Source organism: Manis javanica, chromosome 6 (genome assembly GCF_040802235.1).
Source record: "Manis javanica isolate MJ-LG chromosome 6, MJ_LKY, whole genome shotgun sequence".
NCBI classification, from domain to species: domain Eukaryota; kingdom Metazoa; phylum Chordata; class Mammalia; order Pholidota; family Manidae; genus Manis; species Manis javanica.
Window position 1 is genome coordinate 130,382,910 of NC_133161.1, and position 16,837 is coordinate 130,399,746.

The window sequence follows — 16,837 nt, forward strand, 5'->3', positions numbered from 1 at the left end:
TTTATCACCTTAAGACACACTTTTAAGACTACCAGGGACCAAGGGAAATCAGACATCAATCAGGACTCTACTAACTCATCAAGTAGTTGAAAAACAACAAAGAATACTTGAGCAAGGCAATCTAAAAATTGACCTGATGGGCATATATTGAACTTCTGTAGTCCTAAACTGTAGTATCAAAATTTTTTCAAGTACTTCTTAAATTTCACAAAATTGATTATAAAGCTGTGGCCATAAAACAAGTTTTAACAAATGTAAGAGGATAGAAAGCAGGTTCTCTGACCATAAAATAAAGTTATGAATTACTTTAAAAAAGATAACTAGAAAAATCCCCAATTTTATAAAATTAAAAATGCGTTCTAATTAAAACTTTAACTACAAAGCAGTAAAAATGGGAATTAAGAAATACTTTAAATGAGAGCAAATATTATGTGCTGAAACCTGTGAGATGTTGGTAAGCAATAGTAAAAGGGAGATTTATAAGCTTAAATAAATATCTAAGAAAAGATAAAGAGAGCTTAGCATCTAACTTCTCTGGAAGTTAGAAAAAGAATACAGCAAAGAAAGTAGAAGAAAGAAAATAATAGAAAGAATACCAGGATTGATGAAATAGAGAGGAACTAAAGTAAAAGTTGGCTTTTTGAAAAGTCAAAATTGACAAACTTCTGGTGAAAATGGGAAAGACCAGAGATCAAAGTCACACTCATACCGGAAAAGATAAAGCATCATCACTACAGATGCTGCACATGGAGAAAAAAATTTAGTAAGTACAGTGTGAGAAGTTTAAGCCAATGTATTTTAAAATTCAGGTGAAATAAGTAAATTCTTAGAAAAAAAAACAGCAAAATTGACAAAAGAAAAAATAGAACACCGACTATAAACATCAAGGAAACTGAAGTGCTAGTCAAAACTTTAAACAAAGAAAATCTAGGCCCAGAAAATTTTACCAAACATTCAAGGAAGAGGTAGTTCCAAGCTTAGACAAATTTTCCCATAGAAGAGAAAGTATTTTCCAACATGTTCTATAATATAAACTTTATTAAAGAAGTCTTAAATAAAGACACTATGAAAAAGGAAAATAATGGGCCAATCTCTCTTAGGAACATAGGTGCAAAAGTCCTAAATAGAATCTGAGTAATCAGATTCCTGCCATATATTCATCATGATCAAGATGGGTTTATTTCAGGAATGAAAGGTTAGTTGACAGTTAAATAAATTAATATAATAATACACACAGACTAAAAGACAATCTCATTAGATGCCGACAAGTGTTTGATAAAATTCCTTATCCATTTAGCGAACTAAAATTTGTGGGGGGAAATTTTAATTGAATAAAATGCACTGACCCAAAACCTTCAGTAAAAATTGTACTTAACAATGAAAATTTGAAAGCTTTCCCGTTAAGATCAGGGAGAAGACAAGGAAGCCTATGATCTCACTGGATGTCCGACCTGACATAAGGCAGGAAGGGGAGAAAAGAAGTGGGAAAAAGACTGGGAAGGAGAGAGAAGCTATCCTTATTCACAGATTTGACTGTCTACATAAAAAATCCCAAAGAGTTATGAGTTCACTGTTTTAATTAATAAGAGGGTTTAGCAAGGTCTCTGCATTTGAAGTACAATATATAAAAAACAATAATACTTACATATACCAGCAACAAACAATTGGACAATCAAATTAAGAAAGAGACAACTTATTAAAGTATTAAAAATTGAGCAGCACCTAAGGCTAAAGCTAACAAAAATTTACAAGATTTCTATGGAAACAATAATATAAATTTACTTAGAAGCAATTAAAGAAGACCTAAATAAATGGAAAGACATAACCTGTTAATAGATTTAGACTCAATATTGTAGAACTGTCAATCTCATCTTGAGATTCAGTTATTCCAAAAGTAATTTTGTAAAACATTACATTTAAGATTTTATATTTAAGTGCTAAGGGCCAAGAAGAGCCCAGCACGCAGAAGAGATGGACAAGGCCAGGCTTGCTTCACAGGATTATTCCAAGAACCTCTATCACACTACCCATAGAACAAATTTCTGATGCGTCTGTGAAAGGCATGACTATAAACCCTTCAGAAGATAGTATCTGACAATACCAATGTAACCTCAAAGTAGGGAAGAATTTCTTTAGAAATACCATGCACTAAGCAAAAAGGAAAAGACTGATAAACTGTATTACCCTAATATCAATGGTTTTGTACATCAAAATATGCCAAAAAGAAAAGCCAAGAAGTGGAAAACATATATGTAGCTCAAATAAGTGACAGAGAACTGGTGCCCAATGTATTAAGAACTCACAGAAATCAATATAAAAAGAAGATAATTCAGTAGACTTAAACAGATATCCCACAAAAGAAGAAACTCAAGTGAACAATAAACATAAATGAAGTGATTAGCAATGAAGGAAAAGCAAATTAAGAGCTCCATAAGATATCACTATAAACCCACCAGATTACCTAGAATTGAAAAGTTGGACAATATCAAGTGTGGTGAGATTATAAGACAAGGAAAACTCAACCTGCTGATGGGGTATATAAATGAAATGTATACCCACGCACCTCTACACATTTACAAAAATGTACATCGTGGCATTATTTCTAATATCACCATACTGGAAACATAATTATTAGAATAAATTATCTTGTGTATTTTTTTAATTGAGCACTTTACTATAGAATTAGAAAGAACAAATATTATAAATCTAAGAAAACCTGGTGGAAGGACTAAGTGACATTAATATTAGAAATTAATGAATTGGTTAGTATTTGTAAAAGCTGAATGGTAAGTACATCCAAAAAGGTAGACGCCTGCAAAAGCAAAGCTAGTCAAGAGGGAAAAAGAGCATATGTGGTAGGAATAAGTGAAAAAGTAGGAGTAAGAGAAAAGGTACAGTAACATAATACTTTAGGTAAATACATGATATTAAAAGGAAGCTAAATAATTTTAAAATATTTTAATTGACATCATTGAAAAAAGTAACAACTATGGAATAAACTGGAAATAATTTTTTAAATTAATAAATAATCATTCTTCCTCCCAAGCTGTTGGGCCCAGATGTCCTCATGGGGGTAGCTTGGGGTTGGGAATCAGGGTGCAGAGTATAAACAGCCCAGTATACTGTGTACTTTTACCCAATTAAATTCTATAAAGTATACAACAGCTATATGAAAGCAAAACATAAAAGCATACAATTCATTTCCATAAACATTTTGAACATTTTACATGATTCATTTATATAAACATTTTTCACATTTATATAAAGTTCAAAAATTAGAAAGACTACATATCATTTAGAAATGAGTACATAGACATTAATTGAATTTATTTGGGGGCTTTACAGTTAATTGTATGAATGTCCAACATTTTTTGAAAAGAATATATATTTCTTTTGTTTTAGTTGAAGGATTTTATATACATATATAAATGAGACATATAAATATATATGCAAATATAAATACAGTAAGCATATGTATCTGTGCACACAATGCATCAATGTTGCTAATTTGTTTAATCTGGCAGAGATTGCCATTAAAAAAATTTCCATCATTACAGATTTGTCAGTTTTATCTTTTAATTCTTTATTATTGTCTCAACATTTCCAGACCATGCAATTAGTTACATACATGTTCATGACTTAATATTTTCCATTTCTTTGGAATGTAAAAGATGCCCCACAAATGTCCTTGTTAATGCTACTCAAAGAATACTTTTGATAATTAATTTGCTACACAGTTTTTTGTTGTTTTTTAATATTTGCCTGGTACGTCCTTTTCTATCCCTTTATTTTCTATATTTTAGTTCTCTCATTTTAACTGTTTTTTTTTAATATGCTTGCTTTTAATTGTCTTAGTAATAATGGAGTGGCCAGAAAGTGATAGGTAGCTATGTGCTTGGATCGGATAAGAGGTGGTTAAATTATAATATTATCTAGTAATGTAGCCTGGACCATCAGCAAATTTCATTTTGAGGGTGTTCCCAGGAAATCTCCTCTCTGGGTCCCAAAGTATCTTCAATTAAAATCAGGATTTGTTGGGAGAAGGCAAGCTACTTTCTTTTTCTATCCTTTTCACTTATCAAAACAGATTAAAGCACCAGCTTTTTATATTAGAAAATTAATCATTTTTAGGTTAAAAATAGAACAGATGCTATCATTTATACTACTTTAAATGTAATTTCTAACTTGTGAGCATTGAGTTTTTTCCTCCATTTTCTTACTAAAAGCCTCAAGCAAAATTGTCACATTTTGTGGGCTGGTAACTTTGTAATGAAAGGGTTTACTAGCATTGGAGAAAGTGATTCAATTAGAAGAGGAGGGAAGTGGATTAAATGAGAGTTGTGACTGGATTCAGGGTGGGGCTGACTGAATTAGAATTTTGATGGTATGTATAGAGCCTAATAATCACATGATTTTCATTTAGAGATTCTTTCCTGAAAAGAAATCATCTTTCTATGTCTTAGCATATCTTCACTGCAAATCTGAATTTCGGACTAGCAGAATGTTAATTATTTTTTCCCTTTAAAATATAAAAGAGATTAAGACAGTAACTTTTTACATAAAAATGTGACTTTTTCCTGTTAAAACTCATTCATTCATTCAGTCATTCACTCATTTGAAAATCGTTGTGGGTACCTATTGGTGCCAGGCTCTGTCTCAGATGCTTGGCTTACATCACTGGGCAAAACAAAGATTCTTGCATTTGTAGAATTTATATGCTGTATGGGACAGAGAAAGAAATAATAAAACAAATTTATATAGGGTTGAATAAGGATCATGCTATACAGGATCATGGATGATATGTGCTACACAGAAAAGAAAAGTAGAACAGGTTAAGGGAGATAAGGAATGCAGGAGGGTGGGGACCAAGGTAGAAGATGGCTGAAACGTTAAACAGGCTGTCACGGTTGGTAGACCTGATTTGAACAAAGACTTGAGCAAGACAGGTAAGAGTATTCTTGGCTGTGCAAAGGCACTAAGACAGGGGCTATGTTCAGACAACACCAAGAGAGGCACAAGCAACACAGGAGGTCAACTAGATAGGGGAGAGTCTTGTAGGTTAGTATGAGTCCTTTGACTTTTACTATAAGGGCAATGGGGAGCCAATGCCTCCCCACTGTCTGACTCTATCCCCTTTTCTCCCAATCCCATTCAATAATATTATTAATTAAAAGAATTATTGCCAGTTTGATGCTCTAATGTGGTAAATTCATTCTTAGTTTACTTTCATTTTCATAATAGGGAAGTTGAGTATCTTTTATGTTTGTTGTCTATTTGGAATTGCTGTTTCTGGATGGCTTCTTTATATTCTTTGCCTATTTTCTCACTGGGCTGTATTTGGTATGTGTACTACTATTAATAATAGTACTAGCAGTAATAAAGTTTTACATGTTATAGGCATAACAGAATTTACCTGCTAATTGAATATTTATCTTTTGACTTAATTTGGGGCATCTTCTGCCATAAAATTAAATTTTTATATAGATAAAAATTTTAAGTTATTTCTCTTGTAGCTCTTAGGTGTCCTGCCTTGATCGAAAGGTCTTTACAAACCCTAGGTTGTACAAAAAGTCTCTTAAATTTCCTTTTTAAATGTTTACAGTTTTTTTTTCTTTTGGATGTTTAATTCAACTGCACTGAAGCTGGAATTCCTACATCCTGCCATAAGAATAATCAGTTTTGCAATCACAGCTATTATATAAAACATCCTTTATACATTGATTAAAATAGTAATGTTGTCATATTAAAATGAAGGAGCATTTTTTTTTCAGTTGCCTAATGATTTATTCATTCTCTTTTGTGAAGCTTACATTGTAGGCATGTTTAGGCTAAATTTTTTTTTCTTCCTTTTCTTTTGAAGGAGCGTTTTTTTAGGCTAAGATATACTACACCAGATCCAAAAGCTGGTGAGAATGACCTGAAGGGGATGGATTCACAGATAATTAAAGACAGGAAATACAGCAGGGCGCCAGGTGCTGGGAAAGCTGGAGGACTTGGGATCCAGAGAACAACGGAGAGGGTTTGGGGTCACCACACGTGGGAAACTGAGGGTACAGGCAGAGTCAAGGGCAGCTGGTAGACCTGCCTGGGGGGAGATAAGCAGGCCTTGTTTAAGAGCCTCTTTCCCCAGAGAAGTCAGGGCATCACCAGCTCCTGGGAAAGAGGGTCAGGAGGGAACATGGGTGGAAGAGGGGTGTGGACTTGAGCAACGGGGAATGTGGGAAGTCATATTATTTATTGCAGAGTGGCAATAAAAAATTAAGAGTATAAGAGGATTAGCAGGAGAAGTAAGGGCTCAAATAGATTTTTGTATTGATGGGTTTAAAATGAGAATTCTTGGGAGGTTATATAAGATTTTTGCGAGCAAAGGCAGCTGATAGGATGAATTTTAAGTTTTTAGTAAACTTTATTTTAGTTCCTTTTTCTAATACTTTCAAAACATTTAAGCCAAAAGCTTTGTAGTTTTCTTATTTGTACTTTAAAATCAGTTACATAAACTTTTTACTTAATGCTTATTAACACTTTAATTTTCTTATTTCTTATTAATACTTTTAGACCATTAAATCAAAGCTTTAAATTTCACAAACTGATTAGATGTTGCTATTAATGAAATTACAGGAGTGGTTATTTAATCATGGTTGGTTATCAAAAGATTAGGTGGTGGGCTAGATATTAAATGAATCAGGGTCATTAATTCAGACCTGATGAAGGCCACTAGAACAAAAACCAAGGGTATTTTCTGTAATGGTGTCAGCACCTTGTCATTATTACTTCATTTGTCCACTTCATAGTTCAACAATCAGTCATTCATTCAACAAATACTTACTCAGCACCTATTATGTGCCACGCACTGTTCTATCTGCGGAGGGTACACACGTGAACAAGACACAAGGTTCCTGTTTTCCTGGAACTTATGTTCTAATACAGGAAGATAGACAATAATAAAAAATAATATTAATAATAATAACAGCTAACATTTAGCAAGTATTGTTGGCTGAGACAGTTTTAAACACTTTCAAGTATTCATTTAAATCTTACAGCATGATATGGTAGAGACTAGAATTATCTTCATTCTGTACATGAGGAAACTGAGGCACAGAAAAGGAAAAGAACCTGCCTAAGGTCACAGAGCTAGCAGAGGGCAGAGCTGGAATTTCAAACCATGAGAGTCAGGCTGTAGAGCTCTTTCTCTTAATGACTTTGCCATGCTTCCTCTCAGACAAGAAAAACGGCAGTAAACAGTGAACAGAGTAAAGTTCAGGATTGTTTAGTACTATGAAATAATAATAAAGGGTGATGCGACGGTATTTTTGTGTTGGAGGTGAAGATGTAGAGACGAGGCATGGAGGTGACATCTGAGCTGAGACCTGAAGGATGGTGATCTGTTATCGTGGGACACAGGCAGCAGAGCAAAGACAGCACAGTGGAATCTTTCCCTGTTTGTGAAACAGAAATGCCCAGCTGGTGGTAGCTAGGGCTTAGTATGTGAGAGTGATTGATGGGAAGTGAAGTCAGAGTTAGTCAGGAACAAGAGCCCATGGGGCCTCTGGTCACATTAAGGAATTTGATTTTTTTTATTCTAAAATCAGTAGATTCTTATGCAGAGAAGCAACATTACCTGATTCATAACTTTAAAAGATCAGTCTCACTGCTATATTGACTTTAGGACAAAAGTGGAAGCAGGAACAGCTCCCCTCCCACTAGAACTTAGGCTTCTTTAAAAATACAACTTTTAACCAACAATACAAATACAACCTTTGCTTTGGAGACTAATATTTTTGCAGGAACGGTACCTTTATAAAGATCGTGGTTGTCCCCGTATATATATGTTCTTTCTTCAAATTCAATTAAATGAAAATACTAGTTATTCAGCCCAACTCTCTAGGCTCGCTGGGTCTAGCTCAGCAGAAACGAAGCAGGAGCCGGTGGATCAGCTGGGCGCAGTCCTTTTCTACGCTCTCTGTCGCTAGGCGGGGATGTGGACGCTCTGTCGGTAGCCGGAGATGTGGAGTCGGCTACCCGGAGCTTTCTGTCCACCAAAGAGTCTAGCAGGGAGTCGGGCAAGGAAAAAGCCGGACGAGACCTCCAAGGTACAGCACCGCGCTTAGAGTCCACTCTGAAGCACTGGTGTCAAAGGGCCACTCACTCTAACGCCTAGGCTCGGCCCCACCCCGTCGTCATGCCAACGTACCCCTTGGCTTCCGCGGATTGGTGGCTGCCTCCGACTATGACGTGCCTCCGACTATGACGTGATTCCGCCTATGACGTGCGTCCGACTATGACGTGCCTCCTACTATGACGTGCGTCCGAAGAGCCCGGGGTCCAAGCTGACAAGGAGTGGGGAAAGCTCAGGGCTGGGAGGGCTCCCTGACCAGGGTGGCGCAGGGGACAAGGCATCCAGACCATGACAGCCATTTCACTGAACACCACGGGAAAGTTGGCAGCATAATTGAGTCCTGCACCTGTGAAAATGTAGGTCCGTGTTTCAAAGCAAATAAAAAAGAATGACCATCTGAGGGAAAGATAGAAGGGAAGTAATTACAAAACATAGATCAAATAACCATCAGATAACAAGCCAAGTAATAAGTATCAACACATGGAGATACAGGAAAACAATTAAGTCAATGGCTTGCGACTGCTTCCCAAACTTGTCAGTTGGACCCCTCCTTCCAGGTTACGGCCAGCGGAACACTGCTCCATCTCTGAGACCTGCTCACTCTTCTCTCTGCCCTGTGCTTGCAGCTGCCTCAGCCCAGGCTCTTCCTTGTCCCGGAGGGAGTAGCGGCTGGCCTCTGCCACAGGCTGTGCGGGCTTAGGCGCAGTTTGTGGGTGCTAGGAGGAGACAGCACTTGCGGGTGCCGTGGGAGCTCTGAGAGCTGCAAGACTTATGCTGGGGTTGTTAGCCTTGGACAGTGTTAGTGTGAAGGCCTCCAAAACCCCATGTCCAAAACCCTCACTTGAATGGAGTTGTCCCAATATTGTTACAGCTTTGCTCCTTCCACTGGCAATTTAACTGCCAGAAGGGAAGGGCCAGAGAAGGTACTGGAAGGTGAGCAATAATCTTTGTCACAACACCTACATCTGGAGTCGGTTCTGTTGGTTTCCTGTTAACCTACTGTGTGGCCTTGAGCAAGTTAGTTAACTTTTCTGGGCCTCAGTTTCCCCTCAGTAAGACAAGGGTTTCACATGATGATCTTTCTGACAGCAGGAGTCAAGCAACTCAGGAAGGTTTCTTCTCTGATCAGCGGATGAGGCCCAAAGCAGACAGAGCCCAGGAGGCAGACCACCCTGCCCCTCCTCAAAGGACTGAACAGGTGTGTGAGGTATGTCATCTGAGGTTCCCCCCAAGCTGGTCGCCACGTCATCATCCCTGCATCCCTTACTCCCTCACCGGCATCCTTCCAACCTGCAGCAGGAGGCTGCCTGCCCATGGGGGTTACTTCCCTCAGCTTCCAGTGGGGAACAAGATGGTCTGAGGCTTGGCAGTTAGAGCCCTGAGGTCCTCCCAGAACTCCTAAGCCCACTGGTCTTGGTGTAGATGAGGACAGCCGCAGTGAGGTGACGTGACATGTGTCAGCTTTCACACATGCGGGGTCGGGGCTTGGAGCAAACTACTTTGCAACTGGGCTTCACACCACCTATTCACGGTCGTTTGTGGGGGGAAATTAAGAAATGTATAACACCCAAGGATTCAAAGGGTTGGGCCGCACAGTAACAGGAGCAGGCCGGAAACTAGACTCCGGGTTTCCTGGATTTGAGACCCATATTCCTCCTACTATGATTTGTTTGTTCTGGAAAGAAATAGCACCTCCTCCTGACCTTTAGACACTACTCAATAGAGGACTTGGTGGAGTGGGGTCCTTTTTTTTTTCCAGGACGGTGATATGAACTTGTCCAGGGGGAGTACTGAACTGGGGTGGAAGAGCTGGGCTCAAGTGCCAGCTCCACAATCGGGTGACAGCTGAGTGAAAGCTGGGGGCCTTAGCTGGGTGGCTTAGGGGTTGACAGTGAAATACTTGGTTGGGGGGTTCAGCTGGGTGGCTTAATGGGTAACTCAGCTGAGTGGCTTAGCTGGGTGACTGGCTGGGTGGATTATCTGAGTTGCTTAGTGGGCGACTTAGTGGATAACTTATCTGGGTGGCTTAATGGGTATCTTAGCTGAGTGGCTTAGCTGGGTGACTTAGTAGGTGACTTGGCAGGGTGACTTGGCTGAGTGGCCTGGATGGCTGACTTAGTGGGTGACTGGCCAGGTAACTTAGTGGGTAACTGGCTGGGTGGCTTGGCAGACACTCAACCCTTCTATGCTTCCTGCTCTCACCTGTCCAACAAGGACAAGAATACCCATCTTCACTGACTTCACAGGTATGTTGTAAGGAACCATCAGGAGCATAGACATGAAAAATATTTAAAAATATAAAAATACTGGCCCAACAGAAAGATTTGTTACTATTAAGGGTTTTCCAGACTGTGCTTAATGAAGACTGAAAAGATTATGGAAGTGTTTTCAAATACTCGGCAAGTGTAAGCATCGCTGCTGCTGTTCACTGGGTGGGACGGTGTGGAGGTGGGGACCGACGTGCTCAAGGTCAGCGGCCTGGTCTCAAGGGCAGAGATCCGACTTCCTCGGGGCATTCTCCCCAGGTCCTGGGCCTGCCCCTCATCCTGTTGACGTGCTGCAGGCAGGCTCCCAGCTGGGTTTGTTTGCCTGTTGAAACCCCTTCTGTTACAATCCCACTTATCAAAACAGCTTCCATTCGTCAGAAAGGGCAACTCTGCATAATAAATTACACTGGTGTAATCAAATATTTCCATCGATTGAATTAGGTTTAATTGGTTGTCCCTAAGACTGTTCCTCTCCTTTGCAGCAGAGCTGGCTGCCCCCTGCTAACCCCCTCCTATCCTCTGTGCCAGGAGCAGTTCCTGAAGCAGCCAGACCACTGGGGAGGCCCTGGCCTGAGACCCCCCAGTTCCTGACTACACAGGGTATTTGCTTGGAGCACTGGCACGGGTACCTAGATGCTCCGCTATCACAGCACTCAGAGATCCTTCCTTATTGGTGCCTACAGAGTGTTGACATATTTCCTTTTAATAGCTGAAAAGTGTGTTATTCCATGGATGTAACATACTTGATTTATCTCCACTGGCAGAACACCTTTGGGTGGGATTTCAGCTCTTCATTCACTTGGGCAAGTCATTCTATTCTTGAGGCTCAAATCACTCTTCCGCAGCAAGGAGAAGGTGAACCTGCTGTGCCTACCTGACAAGACGGGCGCTGAGCTTAGAAGAGCAGTAAGCCTGCCACAGCATCATTTCACTTAATCTTCGGAGCAACCTACAAAGCAGGAGTTATCACGCTGGATACAGAGGAGGAGGCCAAGGCACAGAGAGTTGGATGGAATTTGCAAGGTCATGTCATGGGTAAGTGATGCAGCTGGGTCAGGCCTCAAGAGGACACGTGTGAAAACAATCAGGCATGGAAAATCCCCATGAGACAAGGCTTGCTATGGCCATAGGGTCAAGGACCAAGCAGGTGGCATGCCCAAGGGAGCCCTGGCTGCCCACTGATCCACCTGCTGACACCTCATTCTTCCCTAGATGAAGCAGAAGCCAGGGTGGCTCGGGGTTCAGTAGGAGGGGGCTTCACAGTCCACCCTAGGCCTGCCTGTGGGGCCCCGGCTGCCTTCTGTGATGTTCTCACTGATGTCCTTACCTCCCTGCTGTTTCTCTGCTCTTGGCTCATGACTGCACCCCCAGGGCTCAGCCCAGTGTGCAGCACAAGACAGGTGAGTACTCAATGCATGTTGTAGCCAAACAATTAGGCAAGGAACAACATTAAGGAAACCAGCCTCTGGCTGTGAGCAGGGCAGATATTCAGTGGAGGAGAGCAGATAGAGCCAGCTGGTGAGAACTTCTCGCCATGGGCCCTCCTACCTCAGGGCCGTGCGCTCTGGGGAGGTGACCAGAGCAGGGTCTCCAAGACTCTTCCATTCCAGGGATGTGGGAGTCACAAGCTAGGATGCAGGAAAGCAGGGCCTCATCTGCTGTGAGCAGCATGTCCTTCTCTAGGGTGGTGTGTGGCCTAGGCCTGGGCTGCCGTGTCCCCACTAGGAGCACGGAGAGATGACCTCCTGGGAATCTGCACCATGCTCCAGCAAGGGGCTGGCCTGGGCCCAGGGCAGGGCGGCCCATGCTATAGCCTTGGACCAAGTCCAGCCTGCTGCCTGTTTTGGTACAGCAGGCACTCAGGTGCTCTTATAAACTACCGATGGCTGATATTCCCACAACAGCTGCATTTCGTAGTTGTGAGAGAGAACACATGGCCCGCAAAGTCTGAAATACTGTCTGGCCCTTACCTGGCTGAGCCTGGCCTAGAAAGAGCCCCAGGCACTCCATCCTCTACTTCAACTGCCTCCAGCCCTGACTACCTCTTCCCGCTCACCACGTCTTAGTATAAGGGCAGCCCAGGCAGGGTGATATTCACATATTGAACAGCTGGTGTTCAGTTCAGAGCAGCAGTATCTATCCTCTGCTGCCACCCCAGATCCCAGAGGCCCGAGCAGCCCCTGAGGGGAGGTGCAGCCTCACTCAGGCATGCTGAGGGGCAGATGAGGAGAGGGACAGGAACATGGTGCAGGAGAGGCACATGTGGCCACCCAGCCTCTGCCTTCCTGACTTCGGTGATGACAGCAAGGCATGCAGGTGCTTTGGCTGCAGCCCCATGAACTTCCCAGGTCAGTCTCTGAGCCAAAGCCTGGACACAGAAACGTCAGGCAGCACAGGCCTGGCTGAATGAGACCTGCCCAGCCTCCCCCAGGAGCCCCCCCTTTGCCTCCTCATGCAGCCCGGCCTCCTCAGGCAGAGGAGAGTGCCTAAGTGTTGGCTAGAGAGAAAATTGCCCAGGATGCCTTAAAGCACATTCCAGCCATGACCCGCAGAATAATCTCTTAAAAAATAAATCCAGCTGGAGACTCAGCTGAAAACAGCTTCCTAAAAACTGCAGGAGAAATTGGACACTTTATTTCAGGGACAAAATAACTGGGCAGATGAATCACCAGGAGAAGGACTCATTTCAGCAACTCCAATCCAGGCTGGAGTTGCTGAGGCTCACCTGGGGGAAGGGCTCCTGGGCCTTTTCTTCTTCTCAGGTGAGACTAAGAAAATGCTGTGCAGGAAAATGGCCAAGTGGCGGATGCCCCAGGAGGTTAAACCCTGTCCTGGAATGAACTTGACTTCTCAATTCGCCCAATGGCCCACGTTCTCTGAGCACTGTCTCTGGTCCATCCTGGGGGTATCAGCCCCTAACTGTTTTCTTGACGATTTTTAAATCTGCAAGACCCAGCCTCCAAATACTGCTTTGATCTAAGAGGAAATCTCTGGTACTGTCATTTTCCTGGTCCGAGTCTTCTGTGGTTATTAGCCTAAGTAACAGCAGTGTCTGTGCTTCAAACGTGAACAGGACATCCATTCATCCAGGGCTGCATTGGCAAATACCTTCTCCAAACTATCTTCAATCCTCATGACATCCCCGAGAGATATATAATTCTGTTTTCCCCATTTCACAGTTGGGAAAATCGAGGATGCTCAAGCTTGCATACCTTTTCCCAAACTACACGTTAGCAGACGGCAGAGCTGCCCCGTGAGTCTTCTTACTCACGCATGGCTGTGTGCCTCACCAACCACAAACCTTTCTCTCCAACACTTAAATCTCTTCCAGGAACTCTCCCAAGAGGCAGGCAGCATGGCATTGTGGATGCAACATGAACTTTAGAAATTAGGATCTTTCTTACCAACCTACACTTGCTTAGTGTGGATTCTGTGGCATGGAGCTGATATATGTGTACCTTGCCCTGTGCTTGTAGTGAAGGTCCTTAGCCCATGTGCTCACCCACGCCTAGGCAGCTCCCTCAACCCTTGATAATGTGTGCACTCCAAATCGGTCGTTTGATAAAAGCACCCCATACTCTGGCCTTCTCAACCACCTGATCAAGACAAGAAAATACTTCTTCTGCAGTAAATGAAATAAGTAGGAAAACCAGAAAAAAGAACAGGAAAAATTACAAATATCATATTTTTAAAGGTATCAATATTCCAGACAGAAAAGAAGCCTGCCAAGTGAGCTGACAGTCACAAGCTGTTTCCCCAGTGGGCTTTGGATTCTGGGCTTGGATCAGTGCAAGGCCTTGGCCTCGCTGCTGGAGGAATGAATAACTACAAGAGTTTTCATTAGCTGTGCGAGGCTGAAGCACAAGTTGGGTATGTGAAATACCTTAAACACACAACTGGACATTTTCTGAAGTCAGGGAAGGAGACTAAGGAAGCAACTCAAAGCATGGCCTAAATCTTCTAAAGCCAGAATGAAGTCCCCTGAAGACTTGCTGTACCCAGGAAAGAAAGACCCACCACCAGAAGAGGGCCTGCCTCAAAATCACTATGCATCTCCCCTTCAAGACGTTCGTGGGCTCTGAGTCTTGTGGGATTCCTAAGCTGGAGTCAGAGGCTCTGGAACTCTCAAGGGCAGTGCTGGACACCCACCGACTTTGAAGGCTGAGCTGATGAGCGAGGGCAAGCCAGACAGGGTGAGTGGGCAATTTCCTTCCTTTTGCTTTCTGCCTATTAAAATCCATGCCCTCTCCATGGTAGAAGATGACTGTCGCCTTTGTATTCAGTCCAACAATTTCTGCTCTCTAACTGCAATGGTTAGTCCATAACTATTGAACACAAATGTGGGTCAGGTCAAAATCTGCCATCTTGCCACAGATAATAAAAGAAAGCAGTTTTATATTTAGCATATCTAGTGCTTTTCATTCCTTTCTGCAGGTCCCAATTTTTACCTGGTATGATTTCCTTTCAGCCTGAAGAACATCCTTTAGTATTTCTTTCAGTTTAGTCTGCTGGCAACAAATCCTCACAATTTGCATTATCAGAAATTCCCTTTATCTTTGCAGCTATATTTGAGGGATTTGGATATAAAATTCTGGGTTGATATGATTTCTGTTTCTCCTTTCAATTCTGTAAAATGTTGCCCTGTATGCGGCAGGTCTATTTGCTCCAACTGTTTTCAAGATTTGATCATCTTTGATTTTTAGGAGTTGACTAGGATTTGCCCAGGTGTGGTTTTCTTTGTATTTATCCTGAGGAATTTTTGGTTTTCTTCGATTTGTACATTTACGTTTTTCTTCAAACTTATGGTACATTAGTCTTGGTTTTATGTGTTGCTGTGATATGAATCTATAGAAAAGCAAGTCCCTCTAAGTGGCATATTGTTTCATCAGAAGATCTTTGCAGCTATGCCATCATTACCTACTTTTTCAGAGACTCCCATCAATGGCACTGTGTTTTTTTTCCATTTATTTTTCCTCTCTGTTCTCCACATGGAATAATTTTTATTGAACTGTCTTCTAATTCAGGGATTAATTATTTTTTCTTCAATGTCCAATCTGTCAGTTAGCCCTTTTGGTGAATTTTTTTTCATTTAGGTCACTATGTTTTTAGTCCTGAATTTCTTTCTGATTCTTGTTTGTAATTTCCACTTATTTGTTGACAGTACCTATCTGTTCAGTCATTAAAATTAATTTTTAAAAAGTCCCTTAACATACTTACAATAACTGCTTTGAACTTTTTGTCTACTATGCCCAACACATGAGCTATCCCAGTGTAAGCTTTTACTCATTGACTTTATTTTTTGCCAGTGAACAGAATTTTCCTGTTTCTTTGTTTCTCTAGTAATATTTTATTATACATGGGTACTGTGATCATGCATCATAAAATTCAGGATTCTGTTATGTTCTTCTGAAGAGTAAATTTTTGTTCTAATAACTAACTCAATTATAGGTGAACTGCCTTAAACACCATCTTGGTATTATGTGTTGTTGTGATAGGAATCTATAGAAAAGCAAGCCCCCTAACTGGCAGAACTCGAACTCCAAATCCAAAATTATTTTTAAATGTTTAATTACTGTTAGCCTTGACTCTACAGAGTGGTCCTGCCTCCAAAGCTGTGGCCCCTCCTGTGTTTCTGCCAGATTCCTGGGCATATGAGTTATCCCTACTCTGGCTAAACTCTAGTATCTCTCAGCACTGTTGAACTCCAGTACCTTCCTTCTGTCCTCAAACCCATAGCAACTGCTGTGTGGCAGACTTCACATAGACTCACCCTGCCCACAGCATCCCAGCCTTTGGGAATGAGCTCAGAAAAAAATCCCTGCACAGATTTCTGCCACCTCTGAATGTAGGCCTCTCTGCTCTAGTCCTTTGTGAACCAAGTCTTATTAAAATGACAATCCAGCAAAATTCAACTTATTTCATTGAAGAGATAATCTTTCCTCCCCTTCTACCTAAAAGAGGCAAATGAAGTGTAAGTAGAGGAATAAAACATCTCCTAGAATCTTTAAAGCTCTATTATACACAATATGTGGTACACAATGAAACAAAAATCACTAGACAGGCAAAGTAGAAAACAAAATGCCAACTCATTAAGAGAAAAAGCAGACAGACCAATGGATCTGGTGTTAGAGTTAGCAGCAAAAACTTAAAACTATGATTAAGATTTTTATAAATAGTAGAAAAGAGCAACAATATAGATGACAGATGGGGATTTTGACATGTATAATTGGAACCAGTCAGTAAGTGAAAAATGCAATATTTGAGTAGTAATCAATTAAGTATCGGTTATTCAATCAGTACATTTAAAGTTATATTGAATATAGCCAAATGCAAAGTTAGTGAACTATAAGGGAAATGAAAGGAAAGTTCACAGAAAAATAAATGGAGAATGCACCCAGAGATCAGGACATGCAGGACGCACTCCATACGATTAGAATGAGTATAACAAGGGGCA

The 16,837-nt window shown here is 41.3% G+C and overlaps 2 long non-coding RNA genes across 5 annotated transcripts; one reads left to right on the forward strand and one right to left on the reverse strand.

Annotated features, from left to right (window-relative positions):
* Positions 1-3,003: 3,003 nt before the first annotated feature.
* On the reverse strand, positions 3,004-8,054 carry LOC140849998 (uncharacterized). The gene is made up of 3 exons (XR_012132599.1): positions 7,794-8,054; positions 6,827-6,918; positions 3,004-4,718 (listed from the first exon to the last, which is right to left on the reverse strand). It is a non-coding gene; the product is annotated as an uncharacterized lncRNA (long non-coding RNA).
* A 262-nt stretch (positions 8,055-8,316) lies between these two features.
* LOC140850203 (uncharacterized) lies at positions 8,317-14,769 on the forward strand. 4 transcript variants are annotated; one of them, XR_012132889.1, is made up of 4 exons: positions 8,317-8,476; positions 9,209-9,323; positions 11,148-11,418; positions 13,715-14,769. It is a non-coding gene; the product is annotated as an uncharacterized lncRNA (long non-coding RNA). The 4 variants fall into 4 exon arrangements; XR_012132887.1 differs by having other exon boundaries at positions 14,078-14,769; XR_012132886.1 differs by lacking the exons at positions 11,148-11,418; positions 13,715-14,769 and adding an exon at positions 10,455-10,832.
* The last annotated feature ends 2,068 nt before the right edge of the window (positions 14,770-16,837 follow it).